General features: G+C 43.5%; 1 protein-coding gene across 2 annotated transcripts in view; it reads left to right on the plus strand.

Moving 5' to 3' along the window:
• The window catches only part of LOC119862959, a 33,119-nt gene extending 24,115 nt beyond the window's left edge, over positions 1 to 9,004 (plus strand). The window contains exon 9 of one of the 2 annotated variants that reach the window (XR_006274629.1): positions 8,871 to 9,001. The gene's annotated coding sequence lies outside the window, so the exon portion shown is untranslated. Of the gene's footprint in view, positions 1 to 8,870 lie in introns of both variants that reach the window. The other variant, XM_043493450.1, reaches the window with a different exon arrangement.
• Positions 9,005 to 21,409: the final 12,405 nt, after the last annotated feature.

Below are 21,409 nucleotides of genomic sequence, written 5' to 3' on the forward strand. Positions count from 1 at the left end.
CTTCTCCTCTTCCATTACTTCTAATTGATGCATCCCCAACTTATAACTAAAATTCTTGTTATTAATCCCTAAATGCATAACCTTACACTTCTCACTATTAAATTTCATCCTATTTCTATTATTCCAGTTTACAAGGTCATCCAGATCCTCCTGTATAATATCCCGATCCTTCTCTGAATTGGCAATACCTCCCAGCTTTGTATCATCTGCAAACTTTATTAGCACACTCCCACTTTTTGTGCCAAGGTCAGTAAGATTAAATAAGATTGGTCCCAAAACTGATCCCTGAGGAACTCCTTCAATGATGCTTGTAACTGATGCCTTGGACATGGGATGGGGAACTCACTCCTCAGGACGCCAGAGGAATTAGCCCTACAAATCAATGTTTGGGAGCTAAAAGTGGTGAGCCTAGTCTGTCAGATGTTCTGTCACAACCTACATGGCAAATGCGTGTCAGTAATCAGAAAACCAACCATGATGTTTTATATAAACAAACAAAGGGTGGCTCACTCCTCTCCCCTGTGCCAGGAAGTGCTGTTTCTATGGGGGTACTGCATAGCTCACCCCATTCACCTGGAAGCCTCCTATCTACCAGGTGCTCAGAACGGGGTGCCGGACCACCTGAGCAGATTCTTCACCAATCATCATGAGTGGTCCATCCAACCAGACATCTTGAATACAGTTTTCCAGAAATGGGGGTCTCCCTAGGTGGAGCTGTTTGCAACCAGGTTCAATAGGAAATGTCCCCAGTATTGCTTGTACCTAGGAAACAGCCCGAGCTCACTCTCGGGTGCCTTTCTCCTTCCCTGGGGAAGGAGGTTTCTCTACACCTTCCCCCCGCTCATCCACAGGGTCTTGCGTAAGGTAAGGAGGGACAAGGTGCACATAATCCTTTATAACACCAGCATGGCTGCGCCCACATTGTTTCACAACCTTGCTGGCCCACTCGATAGACACGCCAGTCAGCCTGCTGGTGCTGCCAGACTTGAACTCCTAGGAGCACGGACATACGCTCCACCCCAACCTCAAGTCCCTACACTTGACAGCCCGGAAGCCCCATTTGAGGCAGAATGGAGTTTCTCAGCATTGGTATGTGCTTTTCTTATTGATAGCAGAAAGCTGTCAATTAGAATGACCTATTTGGCTAAGTGGAAGTGGTTTACGCTGTGGTCACTGTGGAGAAAGATCCTACCTTTGGAGGCCCCACTGCCTATTGTCCTGGACTACTTGCTCTACTTGAAAAAGGAAGGTCTTGCGGTATGATCCATCAGGATTCACTTTGCTGCAATCTCAGCATTCCACCCAGTGGCAAATGGCTGGTCAGTATTTTCAAACCCGATCTGCGCCCAATTCTTGAAGGTATTAGAGTGTTTGTATCTACATGTGCACCAATGTTTGCCTCCTTGGGACCTCAACCGGGTAGTGTCAAGACTGATGGGACCAGCGTTCGAGCCAGTGGCAACATGCTCCCTGCTCTACTTATCCAGGAAGACTGTCTTCCTAGTAGCCATTACTTAGGCCAGAAGAGTCTCAGAAATCCAGGCCCTCACCCTGAACCACTTATATGATTAAAGTCTGACTTTGACCACATCCATCCTTTCTCCTGAAAGTGGTCTCACATTTTCACAGTAGCCAGGACATTTTTCTTCTAGTCTTCTATCCCAAGCCTCAGGCTAATAGGCAAGAGCAGAGGCTGCTACACTCTCTGGACGTTAGAGCGGCATTGGCCTTTTACATAGAAAGGACCAAGCCGTTCCAAAAGACAACTCCAGCTTTTCATCGCTGTCGCGGACAGGATGAAGGGGAACCCTGTCTCAGTACAGAGAAACTCCTCTTGGATCACATCTTGCATCTGTTTTAATGTCTTTAATAAAGTAAATACTAATGGAAACTGCGTGATCATGGGAGACTTTAACTTCCCAGATATAGACTGGAGCACCAGTGCTAGTAATAATAATAGGGCTCAGATTTTCCTAGATGCGATAGCTGATGGATTCCTTCACCAAGTAGTTGCTGAACCGACTAGAGGGGATGCCATTTTAGATTTAATTTTGGTGAGTAGCGAGGACCTCATAGAAGAAATGGTTGTAGGGGACAATCTTGTTTCAAGTGATCATGAGCTAATTCAGTTCAAACTAAATGGAAGGATTAACAAAAATAAATCTGCAACTTGGGTTTTTGATTTCAAAAGGGCTGACTTTCAAAAATTAAGGCAATTAGTTAGGGAAGTGGATTGGACTGAAGAACTTATGGATCTAAAGGTAGAGGAGGCCTGGGATTACTTTAAATCAAAGCTGCAGAAGCTATCGGAAGCCTGTATCCCAAGAAAGGGGAAAAAATTCATAGGAAGGAGTTGTAGAGATCAAGCTGGATGAGCAAGCATCTTAGAGAGGTGATTAAGAAGAAGCAGAAAGCATACAGGGAGTGGAAGATGGGAGGGATCAGCAAGGAAAGCTACCTAATTGAGGTCAGAACATGTAGGGATAAAGTGAGACAGGCTAAAAGTCGAGTAGAGTTGGACCTTGCAAAGGGAATTAAAACCAATAGTAAAAGGTTCTATAGCCATATAAATAAGAAGAAAACTAAGAAAGAAGAAGTGGGGCCGCTTAACACTGAGGATGGAGTGGAGGTTAAAGATAATCTAGGCATGGCCCAATATCTAAACAAATACTTTGCCTCAGTCTTTAATAAGGCTAAAGAGGATCTTAGGGATAATGGTAGCATGACAAATGGGAATGAGGATATGGAGGTAGATATTTCCATATCTGAGGGAGAAGCGAAACTGAAACAGCTTAATGGGACTAAATCGGGGGGCCCAGATAATCTTCATCCAAGAATATTAAAGGAATTGGCACCTGAAATTGCAAGCCCATTAGCAAGAATTTTTAATGAATCTGTAAACTCAGGAGTAGTACCCAATGATTGGAGAATTGCTAATATAGTTCCTATTTTTAAGAAAGGAAAAAAAAGTGATCCGAGTAACTACAGGCCAGTTAGTTTGACATCTGTAGTATGCAAGGTCCTGGAAAAAATTTTGAAGGAGAAATTAGTTAAGGACATTGAAGTCAATGGTAAATGGGACAAAATACAACATGGTTTTACAAAAGGTAGATCGTGCCAAACCAACCTAATCTCCTTTTTTGAAAAAGTAACATTTTTTAGATAAAGGAAATGCAGTGGATCTAATTTACCTAGATTTCAGTAAGGCATTTGATACCGTGCCACATGGGGAATTATTAGTTAAATTGGAGAAGATGGGGATCAATATGAACATCAAAAGGTGGATAAGGAATTGGTTAAAGGGGAGACTGCAACGGGTCCTAGTGAAAGGCGAACTATCAGGTTGGAGGGAGGTTACCAGTGGAGTTCCTCAGGGATCGGTTTTGGGACCAATCTTATTTAATCTTTTTATTACTGACCTTGGCACAAAAAGTGGGAGTGTGCTAATAAAGTTTGCAGAGATACAAAGCTGGGAGGTATTGCCAATTCGGAGAAGGATCGGGATATTATACAGGAGGATCTGGATGACCTTGTAAACTGGAGTAATAGTAATAGGATGAAATTTAATAGTGAGAAGTGTAAGGTTATGCATTTAGGGATTAATAACAAGAATTTTAGTTATAAGTTGGGGACGCATCAATTAGAAGTAACGGAAGAGGAGAAGGACCTTGGAGTATTCGTTGATCATAGGATGACTATGAACTGCCAATGTGATATGGCTGTGAAAAAAGTAAATGCGGTTTTGGGAGGAATCAGGAGAGGCATTTCCAGTAGGGATAAGGAGGTTTTAGTACCATTATACAAGGCATTGGTGAGACCTCACCTAGAATACTGTGTGCAGTTCTGGTCTCCCATGTTTAAAAAGGATGAATTCAAACTGGAGCAGGTACAGAGAAGGGCTACTAGGATGATCTGAGGAATGGAAAACTTGTCTTAAGGAGACTTAAGGAGCTTGGCTTGTTTAGCCTAACTAAAAGAAGGTTGAGGGGAGATATGATTGCTCTCTATAAATATATCAGAGGGATAAATACAGGAGAGGGAGAGGAATTATTTCAGCTCAGCACCAATGTGGACACAAGAACAAATGGGTATAAACTGGCCACCAGGAAGTTTAGACTTGAAATCAGACGAAGGTTTTTAACCATCAGAGGAGTGAAGTTTTGGAATAGCCTTCCATGGGAAGCAGTGGGGGCAAAAGATCTATCTGGTTTTAAGATTCTACTTGATAAGTTTATGGAGGAGATGGTATGATGGGATAATGGGATTTTGATAAGTAATTGATCTTTAAATATTTAGGGTAAATAGGACTAATCCCCTGAGATGGGATATTAGATGGATGGGATCTGAGTTACCCAGGAAAGAATTTTCTGTAGTATCTGGCTGGTGAATCTTGCCCATATGCTCAGGGTTTAGCTGATTGCCATTTTTGGGTTCGGGAAGGAATTTTCCTCCAGGGCAGATTGGAGAGGCCCTGGAGGTTTTTCGCCTTCCTCTGTAGCATGGGGCATGGTTGACTTGAGGGAGGCTTCTCTGCTCCTTGAAGTCTTTAAACCATGATATAAGGACTTCAATAGCTCAGACATAGGTGAGGTTTTTCATAGGAGTGGGTGGGTGAGATTCTGTGGCCTGCGCTGTGCTGGAGGTCGGACTAGATGATCAGAGTGGTCCCTTCTGACCTTAGTATCTATGAATCTATATGCTATGACCTAGCTCACGAAAGCTTATGCTCTAATAAATTTGTTAGTCTCTAAGGTGCCACAAATACTCCTTTTCTTTTTACTTCCACACTTGACAGCCTTTAATAAAATGTACTTTTTTCAAGAACAGGATTGGATTTTTGGTGTCCTCCATACTCCACAAGATCTCAAGCCTCTTCAGCAGCATTCGTGGCTCAAATCCCAATCCTGGATATCTGCCGGGTTGCAACCTGGTCTTCAATACACCGATTCACCTCACGCTATGCCATGACTCAACAGTCCAGAAATTATGCAGCTTTTTGCACAGCAGTCCTATTGTCTGTGTTGCAGCGAAACTCTGATCCTTTCACCTAACTGAATGCTTGGGAATCAACTACATTGGAATGGACATGAGCAAGCACTCAAAGAAAAAAAGACGGTTACTAACCTTTCCTAACTGTTGTTCTTCGAGATGTGTTGCTCATGTCCATTCCACAACCAACCCATCTGCACCTTTGTTGGAGTTGCTGGCAAGAAGAAACTGAGGAGGAGGCGGGTCAGCAGGTGCCTATATACTATGCCATGAAGGTGCCACTCCAGGAGGCACCAGTGTCGATCCAACAAATACCAATAGGGGAAAAACTTCTGGCAATGGTGTATGCGGCACGCTCACACCTATATTGGAATGGACGTGACCAACATATGTCAAAGAACAACAGCTTTATGGAAAGGTTAGTAACCATCAATAACAGACCTAAAAGTGTCAATTCTTCAACAACAAAAACTTCAAAAACAGACTCCAACGTGAAACTGCGGAGCTGGAATTAATTTGCAGATTGGACACCATCACATTAGCCCTGAATAAAGACTGGGAGTGGTTGGGTCATTACAAAACCTAAACCTAATTTCCCCCTACTGTTACTCAACCTTCTTGTTAACTGTTTGAAATGAGCCACTCTCATTACCACTACAAGAGTTATTTTTCCTCCCTTGGTATCCTACTGTTAATTGAATTGTCTCATTAGACTGACCTCACACTTGGTAAGGCAACTCCCATCTTTTCATGTATTTATATCTACTCCTGTCTTTTCCACTCCATGTATCTGATGAAGTGGGTTCTAGCCCATGAAAGCTTATGCCCAAATAAGTTTGTTAGTCTCTAAAGTGCCACGACTCCTCATCTTTTTCTGTTTGCACTAAGTATGCTCCATCCCCACAGAGCGATTGAGCATGTTCCATCCTAGGGCTGCAGGGGTTGAGTAGCACTTTCCTTGCAATTGCTCCTCCTGGTTGCCAAGAGGCTACTGAGGTGCAGGGGGCCAGAACTGAGCAGGGAGATTGTCTTAGGGTCCACCCTTGCAGGTGCCCTGGCAGCGAGGAGGAGGAGGATACTTTATTGGAATACAGAGGGTTGAGGAATGGCATCTGGGAATGAGAAGGTTGGGGGTAGAGGGGAGGAAAGGAGCTGAAGGGGGGCAGAGACTGGCCAGGGACACATAAACAAAAAGGTTTATAACCATTAGAGTACACTCTCCTCCAGAACTTGGAGCTGAATCCAGAAGTCTTCAGTCTCTACATTCCTCTGTTGTCAGCAAATAACTTTGAAATCCATTGGCAAAGTGTGTGTCTAGTGCAGGGGTCTCAAACTCAAATGACCATGAGGGCCACATGAGGACTAGTACATTGGCCAGAGGGCCACACCATTGACCACCACCACCCCGCTGCCCTGGCCCTGCCCCCACTCCACCCCTTCCGTGAGGCCCCGCCTCTGCCCCACCTTTTCCCACCCCTTCCCTGCCTCCATTCCAACCCCTTCCCTGAAATCCCCACCCCAATTCTGCCCCCTCCCTGCCCCCAGTGGGTGCAGGAGGGATGCAGGGTGTGGCAGGGGCTCAGGGCAGGGGGTTCGGCTGCAGGAGGGGTTCAGGGGGTGGATCTGGCCCAGCACGCACTGGGGGCAGGGCAGGGTCCCTGCCCTGCCTTGCCCCCGCGCCGCTTCGGGAAGCAGCCAGTACCTGGTGGGGGACACAGGGGTCTGTGTGTTGCCCTGGCTGCTCCTCCAGGTACCTCCCCCAAAGCTCCCATTGGCCGGGAACAGGGAAGCGGCTGGGACCTGGGGGAGGAGGGGCACGGGTCTGTGTGTTGCCCTGGCCGCGCCTCCAGTTACCTCCCCTGAAGCTCCCATTGGCCGCGGTTTCCCATTCCCGGCCAATGGGAGCTTTGGGGGAGGTACCTGGAAGAGCAGCCAGGGCAACACACAGACCCCTGTACCCCCCCAGGTCCCAGCCACTTCCCGGAGCAGCGCAGGGCAAGGCAGGCGGGCAGGGAGCCTGCCCTGACCCCAGTGCGCGCCCGGCCAGAGCCACTCTAGGTAAATGCTGGGGAGGCAGGGGTGACGCGGGGAGCTGGTGGGCCGCAGAAAATAACCCCCCAGGCCGCATGTGGCCCGCGGGCCACGTGTTTGAAACCCGTGGTCTAGTGACTGGCCTACATAGGGTAACAGCCTACTACAGCTACTATTCACTCCATTAATTCAGATAGTAGAGATCTGTGCTGAAGATATAAAGGGTCAACCTGGGGGGTTGGGTTGGGAGGGGGAATCAATATAGTTCCATGTGATGGCATTTGTTTTTTCAGGGTTTTTTTTACACTAGTAAATTACATCCAAAACAATTATGTTAAAAGAATATTAAGGTTGGAGTCAAAAGGTTGGAAATGGCAGAATTGAGGTTGCTGTTGCCCTGGGGTGAGCCTCTATCATCATGCAGAGTCAGTAATGGATGGGAGAAGTCCAAAATTCTCTTCCAGCTCAGGGTTATTTCACAAAGAAGCAGGGAGTGGGTTGGAAACAAAGAAATTGGAGTTGTTTTTGGCTGGTCATTGAGCTGAGGAGTGTTATTTGGTGGAGGCAGCCAAGACCTGGGCACAGTCTCTGTGCCTTTTTGGCTTGGCACCCTCATCTGTAATAATATCCCACAGCAAGGGCTCTGAAACACAATCCCATTCCAGTCAGGTCCTGGAAAGAGCAGCACCACCAGCCAAGCTTTCTCTACTCACTGATTGGCCCAGTACTGACAGCTCCTTTTATCAGTTTCCATTTTGGCCGTGATACCCAATGCTAAGAGCCGATTGGCCAGCCGCCGCCTCCTCCTTCCCCCTGGGATTGGTTGAAGGAGTGAACTGATTGGTCCCTGGGCTGCCCATATTGTGCATGAAGTAATCAGATATGACAGCAGAGCATTCAAGTGCCTAGACATTGAAGAACAGCCAACGGGAGATCTTGGGCTCCCTGCAAACGTGCAGCTGGAGTTATCTGTGGAGTCCCAGCAACCACTTCCATCATCTGCTTTGACTGCCTCTCCCCAAGGCCAGCAGAGAGAGAAGCCACCTGAAGTCACTCCCACTGAATCTTTATCTAAAGTAACAGTTTGTTTGTCATTCACCTTGGTCATTTAATCTTTTTTTTTTAATAGTGTTAAAGAGGGTGGGGAAAACTGCATTTAACAATCATTGGGGGATAAAATATTTTATATTTTCAATTAAAAATGAATCCTGTATTACAATTTTTTTTAAAATAAAACAGAAGAAAACCTTGATATTTAATTAAAATGGCAGCCAAGGAAATAATCAATACTTGATTTAAACATAATAAAAGAAAAGACTTAATATTCAGGCTCTAAAGAGGAATTGGACTTGGAGCTACCTAATTTCACATAGAAACTCTAGCTGTGAAGTTCCTGACCTAGGATTCTTTGGGACTCTCTTCCCCTGAAGATAGTCCCACCCCTAAGAGACTGCATCTAAAAGTTTCAAGCCAGTAAAAAAAGAAATATTGGTGTTTTGGGACTATAAAGAGCTGGCAGGCATAAGCTTGTAACTTTCCACTGAAGCTGTTTTATTCAAAAGCTAGAAGAAATCATTTTATTTTCCTCTCTTGAAGAAAATATCTGTTTTATTGGCTGTTTACTGCTTATGCTATTTTCTTACTTGGTATTTTCATCTGAAGAATGCTTTTTAAGCTAAGTTTGCTTAAATTTTTTTTGAGCATTTTTCTAGGTAAATTAGAGGATGGTTTAATTACTGGTCCTCCTCATAGTAATAGACCTTTTCCCCCTTGACAATGAAAACAGTGAGGCTTGTGAATTGAACCCTTGTGTTGGTTGGCAGATCTCTCTCTCTCTCTCTCTCTCTCAGGTCTGTCTAAGGCACCTATCTTCCTAGTGTCTAAGTGTCGAGATGGAAGAAGTGTGGGTTGTCTATTTGTGCCTGTTCTTGCTTGTCTTGGTGCTTATTTTAATGAAGCATGACCCAGATTTGGAGGCTGCAAAGAAAGTTATGGAAACACAAAGCACCCCAGTGCCAACCACCTATTATTCCAGTGGTGCTGGCAAACATCTGGAGTACACCGAAGAAGAGATGGAGAAATCCCTGGAGAGGCTAACCAGTATCTTGTATGAGATAGATGCTAGAAAAAGGGAAACCCACCATGAGCAGAAAACAGCAAAGGCAGAAGCCTATCACCATCACAAAGCACCTGATGCAGGGTCTGAAACTAAAGAGCTAATGGGAATGGGGCCAGGACATTCTCAGCATCTATCTAGCCAGCACAGGGTTCAGGTAATGGAGCAAGGCCACCCAAGAATTTCAGAGTCAGCACTACATTGAGCTCTTGGTTGATATATTGAGTCTTGTTGAAATATATATGGTGGGTCGGTGGGTGGGGATGGGGATACGCAGAGGCTTATGCTGTATTTCAACATGATCCAACAGTTCAACCCTAAGCTCCATGTAGTGTGTATGGACTATAGATATTTCCCACTTGTGTGTATATGAACCTGGTAAATCCACCTTATTTTTGACTGTACTAAGCATATAAGTAACTAGGATTTTTTTTTATTTTAAGAAATAATGGGCCAGATGCTCAGCTAGTACAAATCTGCAAAACTCCTTAGACTTTAATGCATCTGTGTAAACCATTTAAAGAGTATAGATGCTCTTCTGACACCCACCCTTGCCTGTTGCAGGTATAATGCTGAATGATGGACAGTGTTTATATATATATTTGCCCTTATGTGGGGTGATAATTCATATTATTTTGGTGTTGTTCCTAACTCCTAAGAATATGAAAGATGCTGTTGTAGACTTGTAAAATTCAACTTGCCTTGGGCAAGTAATTTTTTTAAGGGTATAACCCCTTGGGGTTTAGAGAGCATGGCCCTTTTAAATCTTTTTCCTATTTGGGGGGGTGAGCAGTGAGAGAAAGGAGGGAAACTTGAGGGTGTGGCTGTGGAGCCCAGGGAGAGGGAGGCTGCAGCAGGGAGGCTCTGGACAAAGTGAAGGAGAGAGAACCTGTCTGAAGCCTGGGAAAGACAGGGCGGCCGATCGGGGACACCCCAGGACAGGAGCCAGGAGGAGCACTGTGCCAGGGAGGAGTTGCCCGAGAAGGACAGGCTGGAGCTGGACCCAGTATCACTGCTGCCCAGAGCTACATGGGGCTGTGAGTACTGGGGCTTGTGACTCTACATTGGGAATAAGGAGGGAGGCTGCTAGTTAGTTAAGTTAAGTGGGGAGTTTGTCGCTCTGTATGGCTTTGCAGAGAGCGGCAGAAGAGGTCACCGGAGGGGTTTGTTGGGGAAAGTTCACTGGCGCCAAAGATGACCAGGAGCACCCAAGACTCAGCACTGGACTGGAACTTTGCTCAGGACTCCTGAACTGTGTGTGCAGACACATTGCTCAGTGGCTGCCCTTTCAGACTGTGGTATCACTGGGTTGTGGGACCTTGGTTTGGATGCAACCCTGTACTACTGTTCCCCCTACATTTCCCCTTGTTGTTTTTTTCCTCTCATCCCTCTGTAAATAAATATCTCCCTTTGTTATATCCATAGTACTTTTCCTGTGGGTTTGTGTGTTCACTCTGGGGGGGGTTGGAACAGGTGTCCCTGGGGTGGAAGGAATTTTTCCTGCTGCATTCCTGCGCGCGCTGACTTGGCCAGAGCTGCCTGCAGAGCAGACTCCATCTTGGCCGTGAGGGTGCTAAAGTTACAAGGGGTTGGAGACAAGTTAAATACCTTTATATTTTTTTAATCATTGCTCTCATCACAATAAATCAGATTTTTGTGCTTGGGCAGACAGTTTTGTGGCAGTTTTGCAAAACTCTATTACTCTCTGCTAGCAGCTGTCTTCCATTGCCAGTACCCCACTAGTGAGATAAGAAATTCTTTGCTCAAGGGGAGATATTTCTAAAGGCTGAGTCCCTGATGCAGACAGGCACTTGATGTCAATATCCCATTTCTTGTCAAAGCAGCAAGAGATGCTCCCAACTTCCACTGGTATGAGTTACCACTGCATACTGCGTTTTCAGTTAACTAGACTCTGAGCAGCTGACTAAGAAATCCCATTTTAAATTCCCAGTCAGCAGCAGCTGACAGAGTGGCTATTTATGGATTAAAATAATCTAACTAAAGGGAGGTAGAGGTGGAGGATATCCAAAATGTGAGATTATTTCATGCAGCATGTATTGAGAGACCCAATAACTCAGTAAACGACAAACTCCCTAGCATGTATTTTTTTGAAGTGTAGGTGCTGTTAGTTTTATTCTCTCTTCAGTAGGCTGAAAATGGCAAAGATCTGTATTTGAAGCACTGTGGCTCATCCAGTGGAATAATGGCATTCATTTTTGTTTATAGACCCTTTTGTCATAACCATAAGGGTAGCCTAAAATTCCTCCTTACCTGTAAGGGGTTAAGAAGCTCAAATAACCTGGTTGGCACCTGACCAAAGGAACCAATGAGGACAAAAGATACTTTCAAATCTGGGGAGGGGTGGGGGAGGCTTTGTTTTGGGTTCTTTGTTTCTGTGTTCGTTCGCTCTTGGAACTAAGAGGGACCTGACATCAATCCATGTCCTCCAAACCATCCTGAACCAGTCTCTCATATTACAGAAATTGTAAGTACAGCCAAGCAAGGCATATTAGTTTATCTTGGTTTTCTCAACTTGCGAATTTTCCCTTTGCTGGAGGGAGGTTTATCCCTGTTTTGTTGTAACTTTGAAACTAAGGCTAGAGGGGGTTCCTCTGTGTTTTGTGCATCTTTTGTTACCCTTTAAAGTTATCTTCCAACCTGATTTTACAGAGAGGATTTTTACCTTTTCTTTCTTTTTTTTTTCTTTTCTTTTCTTTAAATTCTTCTTTTAAGAACTGATTTGATTTATTTTTTTTTCAGTGTCCAAAGATCCAGGGATTTGGGTCTGTGTTCACTTTGTAACCAGTTGGTTAGGATATTATTCTCAAGCCTCCCCAGGAAAGGGGGTGTAAGGGCTTTGATTAATGTGCCATTTGGATGCACCAGAAAGTGCAGCTGTAGATGAAGACTTTTGGGTCTTGATCCAGGAGGCTATGAGACCCTTTGATCCTTCCACTGTACTAGCAGTCTGAGGGTGTTTTCACCTTTTAATGTCTTATAATAATTCAAAGTGAATTCAGTGTTGGTGGAAGGAGGTGATTTGGGACCTCTCAGAATTGGAGTCTTCATTGAACAGAGACCGTTTGGAAGGTAGCATGCAAGCTTACCCCACTAAGTGCCTCAACCTTCTGCTGAGCTGGCCACCTCCGGGGCTCAGTCTCCATGGTTCACTCAGCCCTGAAAGTGCCAGCAGTAGCGCCAGTTGTGCTGGTGATTTTTGAGATGTGGATCATTATCCATTAGGAACTGGACCAAGACCAATTCATTTCACATGGGTTGCCCAACAGCCATTATATGGTAATGTTAAGACACCACTGATTTGAACCAGCACCTTTGAGTGAAAGGTGCTGTATTACATTACCAGGTACCTATGCCATCTAGTCAGAGGGGAAGTCCACTAGGGAAGGGGTGGCCAACCTGTGGCTCCGGAGCCACATGTGGCTCTTCAGAAGTTAATATGTGGGTCCTTGTGTAGGCACTGACTCCAGGGCTGGAGCTACAGGCGCCAACTTTCCAGTGTGCCAGGGGGTGCTCACTGCTCAACTCCTGGCTCTGCCACAGGCCCTGCCCCCACTCCACCCCTTCCCACTCCCTCCCCTGAGCCTGCAGTGCCATCGCTCCCCCGGCCTCCTGCATGCCACGAAACAGCTGATTGGGAGGTGTGGGGAGGACTGCCAGTGGGTGGGAGGCGTTGGGAGTGGGGGGGGAGGGAGCTGATGCGGGGGGCTGCTGATGTATTACTGTGCCTCTTTGGCAATGTACATTGGTAAATTCTCAGGCTCCTTCTCAGGCTCAGGTTGGCCACCCCTGCACTAGGGGCTTTGCTATTGCTGTTGATTCTATATGGAAGACTCTCAGATGCTATAGTGATGGCAGCAGTATAAAACCCATAGATATTCACCTGAAGTGAAACTTTACATCCATGTTTACTCAGTTTGAAACATACTTAGCTCTAGTTCTGAACTAGAAACAGCTGAGAGTCTTGAGCTGCCATTTCATCAGAGACAAGGAGCCTCAAGCTGAACTGGGATGCATCTCTTCCCGGCTAGATTTCCATGCTTCCAATGTGGCTGATCATAGAAGTTCCAATGGGAAATCTTGGGCCCTCCAGTGGAAGTATTCAGCTAATATATCTGCAGCTGTCCCTTCTCCCATATCGTGCTATGCTGGGTGCCAAGAAATCTAGTAGTTTTAAAGAACAGCTGCTGTTCACTTCTGGTACCTGATAATGAATAATTTTTAAATATAGTCAGGTTTCAGAGTAGCAGCCGTGTTAGTCTGTATTCGCAAAAAGAAAAGGAGTACTTGTGGCACCTTAGAGACTAACAAATTTATTAGAGCATAAGCTTTCGTGAGCTACAGCATCCGATGAATGCATCCGATGAAGTGAGCTGTAGCTCACGAAAGCTTATGCTCTAATAAATTTGTTAGTCTCTAAGGTGCCACAAGTACTCCTTAAATATAGTCAGTTGCCACAATCATAAAATTGAAGTCTTGTAAAAGTATATGATTGTGTTATTGCAACATCCAGTTAAGCTAATTTAACAAATCTAACAAAATTAAGGGGAGCATTTCATTACTAAAGCGTGAGTTTTGTAAGAACTTTGAAGTAACTGACTATCTCATTTGTAAAATAGTTACTATGGATGCTCTGAAGCCGCTTTTGATGAGTTGGATACAAAATCTAATTTCTGATTATGGATTATCTTTCCTTGGTATTTATGAAACTTGATTGTTACGGTTTCTTATTTCTGCCATTGTACTGTGGGTCAACTGACATTTGGTAACCCAAGTATGTATGTATTTTCCAAATACACTTGTTTTGCTCTATAAAACTAGACTGATACATTCATAGATACATAGATTTTTCAAAGTCTGATGGGAACATTAGACCAAATCTGACCTCTTGTATAACACAGGCCATAGAATTTAATCCAGTTACCCCTGTATGGAACCCAGTAACTTATGTTTGACTAAAGTATATCTTCTACTACTGATCTTGAAAAAGAGGTAATAGTGAGATGGCAAAATTTGCAGATGATACAAAACTACTCAAGATATTTTAAGTCCAAAGCAGACTGCAAAGAGTTGCAAAGGAATCTCACAAAACTGGGTGACTGGGCAACAAAATGGCAGATGAAATTCAGTGTTGATAAATGCAAAGTAATGCATATTGGAAAACATAATCCCAACTATAAATATAAAACAATGGGGTCTAAATTAGCTGTTACACTCTAGGAAGAGATCTGAGAGTCATTGTGGAGATTTCTGTGAAAACATCCACAATGTGCAGCGGCAGTCAAAAAAGCAAATGGAATGTTAGGAGCCATTAAAAAAGGGATAGAGAATAAGACAGAAAATATCATATTGCCTCTATATAAATCCATGGTACGCCCACATCTTGAATACCACATGCAGACCTGGTTGCCCCATCTCAAAAAAGATATATTGGAATTGGAAAAGGTACAGAAAAGGGCAACAAAAATTATTAGGGGTATGGAACAGCTTCCATATGAGGAAAGATTAATACAACTGGGATTTCAGCTTGGAAAAAAGAGAACTAATAGGGGGTAATACAACAGAGGTCTATAAAATCATGACAGGTGTGGAAAAAGTAAATAAGGAAGTGTTATTTACTCCTCATAACACAAGAACTAGGGGTCACCAAATTAAATTAATAGGCAGCAGGTGTAAAACAAACAAAAGGAAGTATTTCTTCATACAGTGCACAATCAACACATGGAACTCTTTACTAGAGGATGATGTGAAGGCGAACACTGTGACAGGTATCAAGGGGTAGCCGTGTTAGTCTGTATCCACAAAAACAACAAGGAGTCCGGTGGCACCTTAAAGACTAACAGATTTATTTGGGCATAAGCTTTCATGGGTAAAAAACCCACTTCTTCAGATGCATGGAGTGAAAATTACAGATGCAGGCATTATTATACTGACACATGAAGAGAAGGGAGTTACCTCACAAATGGAGAACCAATTCAGGGCCAATTCAATCAGGGTGTATGTAGTCCATTCCCAATAATTGATGAGGAGGTGTCAATTCCAGGAGAGGCCAAGTTGCTTTTGTAGTAAGCCAGCCACTCCCAGTCCCTATTCAAGCCCAAATTAATGGTGTTAAATTTGCACCTTCTCTTACTCCATCTTCCACCAGGGATAGTCATCCTGTTATACAGACAAACTCTCAAAGAACTAGAGTTGTTTTTGTAATTCATGGCAGTTACCCAGACCATTGGATAGGTGCCCCTTAAAAAAAATCCATTTTACCTTGGGATCTCCAATTGTCTTTACATTGAACTTTACACTTGATTTTTAGATAATTTATTTTGCAAACCATCTCTCTCCACCCATATTTGTGGAAGCTGAACAGTCTAGTAACATGAACACTTGTTAGAATTCAAATACACAAAAACAGGTGAAGGGATTCAGTACTCAAATATAAGGGCAGGAGGCTTAGGTGGGTATAGGTCATAAATATGGGACCAACAGCAGTCATATTATGAAAATGCAACACAAATAAAGGGAATCCTGCTCCACTGAAGTCTCTTGGAGCAGGGTCAGACTCTCAAGTTGTTTTTTAAAGATGGAGAGAAATGAACTGAGACAGATGGCGCAGAGGATGCCTCTCCCTCCCCCCAGGAAAAGTGGGATCCCCTGCTAATCCCCTCCTTGTTGTTTTTGCTAATCTTAAGGTACCCTAAAGAGGGGTGTCAGGGTGCACATACCCATTAGGGCAAGGCAGAAATAGGAAGTCTTCAGCATAGCCAAGGGCTTTAAAAACAAAGCATGCCAATTTAGCCATTCCGGGGTGACGGGCTAGTGTAGTAACCCAGCTAATGACAACATGGGGGTTGTGTCCAAATCCGCTTGGCTGTAGATTGGGGTAAGGATGCATGATAGGGCAAATTAAAATTTGGCATGAGCATGTCTTAGTCTGTCTCCTTAGAGTATTTACAGCTAGAGCCTGTGCTGTCGATCATTGACTGTAAAATTAAGTTAAGATATCAGTGCTGTAAATCCATAGTAACTTCCTGGCTGTGTAACTGAGACCAGAATATGGACCTGTATATAGTTTTATTCTCTTATTCACACTGGATTCACCTTTGGTCAGACGATCAGGTGAAGTCTCTTCTTTCAGTGGACGTGCCTACAGCCAGTGCTTCTGAACCAAGTAGCTTTTTTCCAGTATTAGGGCTAGGGCTGTCCTAAATGTGGGTCTCCTTTAGCAGGCCTCAGAAAGCTATACCCAGGAAACTGCTTTTGGTGATAGTGCTAGTATAAGTCTAAGTCATATGTGTTTGGCATTTATTACAGCAAGTGGACAACTGAAAGGAAGTATTTATTATACATACTTGATAGTGTTGCCTCTTATGATACAAGAATGGGCCCCTCTCCTTCACTCACCCCAAATTTAAAGAGACTAGTAGGCTTTCTATTAACTGACTTCTGATGACTTCCAATCGCTTTGAATTTTGCAGCAAGGGACTCTAGTGCTTCTATTTTAAGTTGAGGAATCCATCCTGACACACACACACCACACCTTTTGCATGCTGTAAGGTAAGGCCTAGGAGTGGAAGATCCAGTAGGATGATAATGTCTTTTGCAGGTTCAGAGCTAGAAATCATTTATTACAGGTCCAAAATTTCTCACTTCTGGGACCAGGGCCTATAGCTCAGCTGTTGGTGACATTTAATATATTTGTAATATAGCAGATTAGGCTTTGTAAATTTGCAGGATTTAACTTCCATTTGGCTATGAAATCAACATGTAATCTATGAGGCCCTGTAAGAATCCAGTATATCCCAGCAGTTTATAACGTCAGCCCACAATCAGCAATGCTGATGTGAGTATATCAGCTCTGCCAGCAAGGAGAAGATGGCAACATCAACCACTTTTTTTTTTTAGTTAGGCCTTTCAGTAGTTTGTACTTTGGGTAAGGCAGCAGGCAGGACTTCTTGCAGGTTTGCCCACTACAGTTCACTATTTAGGAAATTGAGGAGTAATAAAGAACCCAATCTTAGATTGTAAACTCTCGGGGGCAGGGCCCACCTTTCTGTTCTGTGTTTTTGTACAGCGCCCAGCACACTGAGGTCCTGTGCCATGACTGGGGCTGCTAGGCACTACGGCAATACAAATAAATAAGGTCTAAAAAGACACCCCATTTTTGTCACTGTTTTTGGTCATGTTGAACCAACCCGATGTTAGTAGATCTAGAATTTTCAGTGGAGGTATAGGGATTGGGAGTGGGTGTGGCTTGTTATGTAAATTAGTAAGGATATTTGAATTCTGAAGAAAAGAATGATGTTTTATCCCAAACAAGTTAGTTGTGCTTTTTTAAACTAGATCTGAGCCTGAATCAGAACCACAGATCTGATCATTCCTAAAACTTAGGGAGTGGTTGAAACCACAGATCTGAAGTTTTGCAAATGGCCCCACCTTTGTTTGTACTGCGTAATTGTGTGACTGTTTTATGCGAACATATTTCAGCTTTGGGTCATTTGCTGCATGTCTTATCACTGCTGTGTGGTTAATGAAGCATCTTAGCTGTATGGTGTTTGTTCTGCTCCTAGCTGGATGAAGAAAAGGAGTACTTGTGGCACCTTAGAGACTAACAAATTTATTAGAGCATAAGCTTTCGTGAGATACAGCTCACTTCATCGGATGCATTTTTTTTAGCTGGATGAGTATAGCTGCGGTAAAAGGAGGCGAGTGTGACACAACATGATTCTCTGAGGAAGAGAGTGGGAGCAGTTGTGGGAGTTAGGAGCTAATCATAACTAGGGAAATTTTAGGATAGTTTCAACTTTTTCCTTTACTTGCCACTTAAGTCAGGCATTGACTGAGACATCACTGCTAACAAAAGCAGTTTATGGTAATATAAGTGTGTAATGTGTGCATCCATGGTCCCAGACATGAAGGTAATGACCAGATACTTGCATGACCTATTTAATGCTCTTTGGTCCTGGGATTTTGAAAAGTACAGGGAACGAAGAGTGCAGTCATATGCCCTTGGCCAGCTCCTTTAATTGAGTTTGTACCAGAGCTCTGGCCAGGAGTTTTGGAAAAACAGTTCTACCACATGGAACATGTTGTTAAGCAATGTGTCATATAAATACTCAGTGCATTTATTGAATTTATATTTTTTGCCATCCAAGCAGTATGAAAGGAAGGCTGAAAATTGGGTGGGTTTTTTTCCCCTCTGAGACTGAACTGCTGTAGGGCTGATCCAAAGCCTGCTGAATTTAAGTTTCTAATTTTTTTGCCACTCATTACCAGTAACTGCTAATGGGATTTTTGCTTTAGTTGTGTACACACACACCTCTCTATCAATGCTGATTGGACACTACTGCAGGTGAGTGAATGGGAGAAAGTTGAAGACTGGCTTTGCCTAACGAAAGAATCATAAAGAATGCTCTCCATAAAGTACATTTTAACACTACCACAGCAGATCTACTTCACCTTTGTCTCAGCTGTAACAATGCTTTAGAAATTCTCCTTCGTCAGCTCAGGTACAGGCCTATCAACATGGAGTGAATACAATTTGGCTTTATTAATATTATGTGTATTTTGTTGGAGACCAAAATTCACTTAAAACAGGTTTGTACAAGACCTTCAAATTATCTCCATCTTTGTTTCTTCTAAAGGATTGTTCTTCTCTTGTTAAAAAACTGGGTGACATTTTCTTTTCATTGTTCTGTCATTGGAGCTCACAGGACGGGAAGCATTTCTTGGGCAGAATCTGTTACATTCAAATTGGCATTGCTATGAGCAGTCATCATAATGTGCAGGATACTCCACAAGGAGAATCTCAAGACATTTTGCTGCCCATCCCACAGGATCCATTGGTTTACCCCTGGGAGGGGGCAATCTGACCCATAGCATGAAATATCAGGACTATTGGCCCAATCCACAGCTTTATAGGAGTCTTTCCAGTAAATTAAGCGGGCTTTTGGATCAGGTTCTAGAGCAGTCCAGGTCTGGAGGAAATAGCACCCCCACCTCAATTTTCTGCCTTCAGTTTCATACTGCTTTAACATTTGGAGGAAGAATTTTAACAAAATGTCTAACTGGTGCCCAGTAAAGTTCTTGTGATTGTTACATTAGTATTAAGGCAGGATAGAAATTGGTCGTTATTGTCTCCTAATGGATCCATATCCCAAAGTACTTATGCTACAAATACAACCAGAGGTGCCTTTTGGGCACTCTAATAGTTCTCAAGAGTTGATATTCTTGCCATCTGTGTCAGAGGGGAACTCTTTTCTTCAGCTCTTAGTTTTGAGAGAACCTTTCCCAATGATGTAAATAACAATAACAAAAGTATAGTAAAGCAGGTGGGTGTATATCACAAAGGTTAGAGTAGGGGCAATAGGGATCATTTTACCTCTAGGTTGCTGCTTCAGAAGCTACTAGGTTGATAGTGACTGAAGATTCTTGCTGTCCATCTATTCAGTGCTTGTGTGACCTAGTTTATGATCTCAGTCCAGGTCTTTGCAAACACATGTCAACAAAGGTACTAGCTGAGATGAGGAAAATCTTTGCAGAACCCAAGAAGTAAGATAGCAAAGGGACTGTTACTGTCCATGCCAGATCTTTTTGTGGATACCCAGAGGATTTCAGCCTCCAAGGCTTTCGGACTTCACAGTTTTAAACAAGCACCAAATTTGCTTTATTTTTAAAAGGCATAATTTTCAATTTTGAACTTAATTATCGAATGCAGGTCACAATTTCCCAGTGGTGAGAAATGCTGCTTATTTTGTTTCTCTTCTGGTTACTGCACTCTGCTAACTTTATTTTGTTTGTTATAAAATTGGCTTATTGCACCCTCTTTAGATGCATGGACAGAAAATCAAAACAATACACATATATTCTCACTGATTGACATGTCAGACAACATAGACTTCATTTACAGAATAAAGCTCAACACACTCCCCACAATCTCCTCATTAGGCAAAATTGTGAGTGATCAGGTCAGCTTTGCCTGAGAGGTGAATACATTCAAACTATGATGGTCCAATACGTGGAAACAAATTCCAAAGATGAGATCTTAGAAGAGCTAGTCACCAGATCCATCAACTGATAGCCTGTTTGTAAATCTGGATAGCAGTTATCCCAGTTGTGCACACAAAAAAAAAACTATATGGCTCAAGCTTTCTTATCAGATTTTGCTCCCAAGCTATTTATTCTACCTGCTCTTGTCAAAAAGAGACATTGCCTTGTTTATGCTATTCTTTTGTCTCATAATTGGAATCAAACTGGAATTTGGATCCACCCCCAAGGAGCTGCAGCAGGCAAAAATAGACTGTTTGATAGGCTGAACTGTTGAGGGACTGGGCAGGTGTATTGGACATTTAGACCTTGGCATTTCTTCTAGATGGGAAGAGAGTCTCCACTCTGAAAGAACATGTAAGGTGAATTCTAAGTCAAACCAAGATAGCAGGTTGTTTCAGCCAGCCAATGAAAATTAACCAAGTTTTGACAAACCAGGCTTCAAGTTCTCTTCTAACCATGGGCACCGGAATGGAATCTAGCATAGCAGCCAGCTAGCCAAAACGTAATAATGAAGTGTTTATATCAGTGCTCATAGTGACAGATTTACAGCTAATCGTATATCTTTCTTCAGGTTCTAGGCAGCTGAAGTGCCAGTGAAAACTGATGATGGAGTAGAGAGGGCCCTGAAATAGCACATTATCACAGAGGGAGATGGGGAAAATAATCTGTTGGGGGCAGAGCCATAGAAGAGCAATTACAGAACACGAGTAAGATTCATTAGCCAGCAGACATGTGAGAAGGCTCTTTTCAAGCAGGTGGTAAGTCTGTGCCTTTCAGCTGGCATCACTCTCCTTCCAAGCATTTGCATCCATCTGGAGTTAGTGTTCTGGGATTAATGCTGTCCATGTTTCTGGCTCTTTGTCCCGTACTTCAGCCACTTGAATGCTCCTGTTAAAACTTTGCTCTCTGAAAGACTGCTGACTTCCCACCCCCAGACTGCTCCTTCTGCTTGTTTCTACAATGCCTAAATCCTCTCTAAATTCATAACACATAAGCAAAGTCACTGGTGAAAACTCTGGGTGCATCTGCTGCTGATCTGAAAGCCAGGTCTTGCTTTACACTTGTTCCAAACAATGTGCCATCCCTGCATGCTGTAATAACACACTGTCTGAGGGCCATTGGCGGAGCTGTAGCACACACTCTGTGAGCAGTGGAGAAGGAATCTTGGACTCCTGCTCTTGCAGGGAAGGCTGATGTCACATTCCACTGCTC

The sequence above is a fragment of the Dermochelys coriacea genome, chromosome 10, assembly GCF_009764565.3.
Source record: "Dermochelys coriacea isolate rDerCor1 chromosome 10, rDerCor1.pri.v4, whole genome shotgun sequence".
NCBI lineage: Eukaryota > Metazoa > Chordata > Testudines > Dermochelyidae > Dermochelys > Dermochelys coriacea.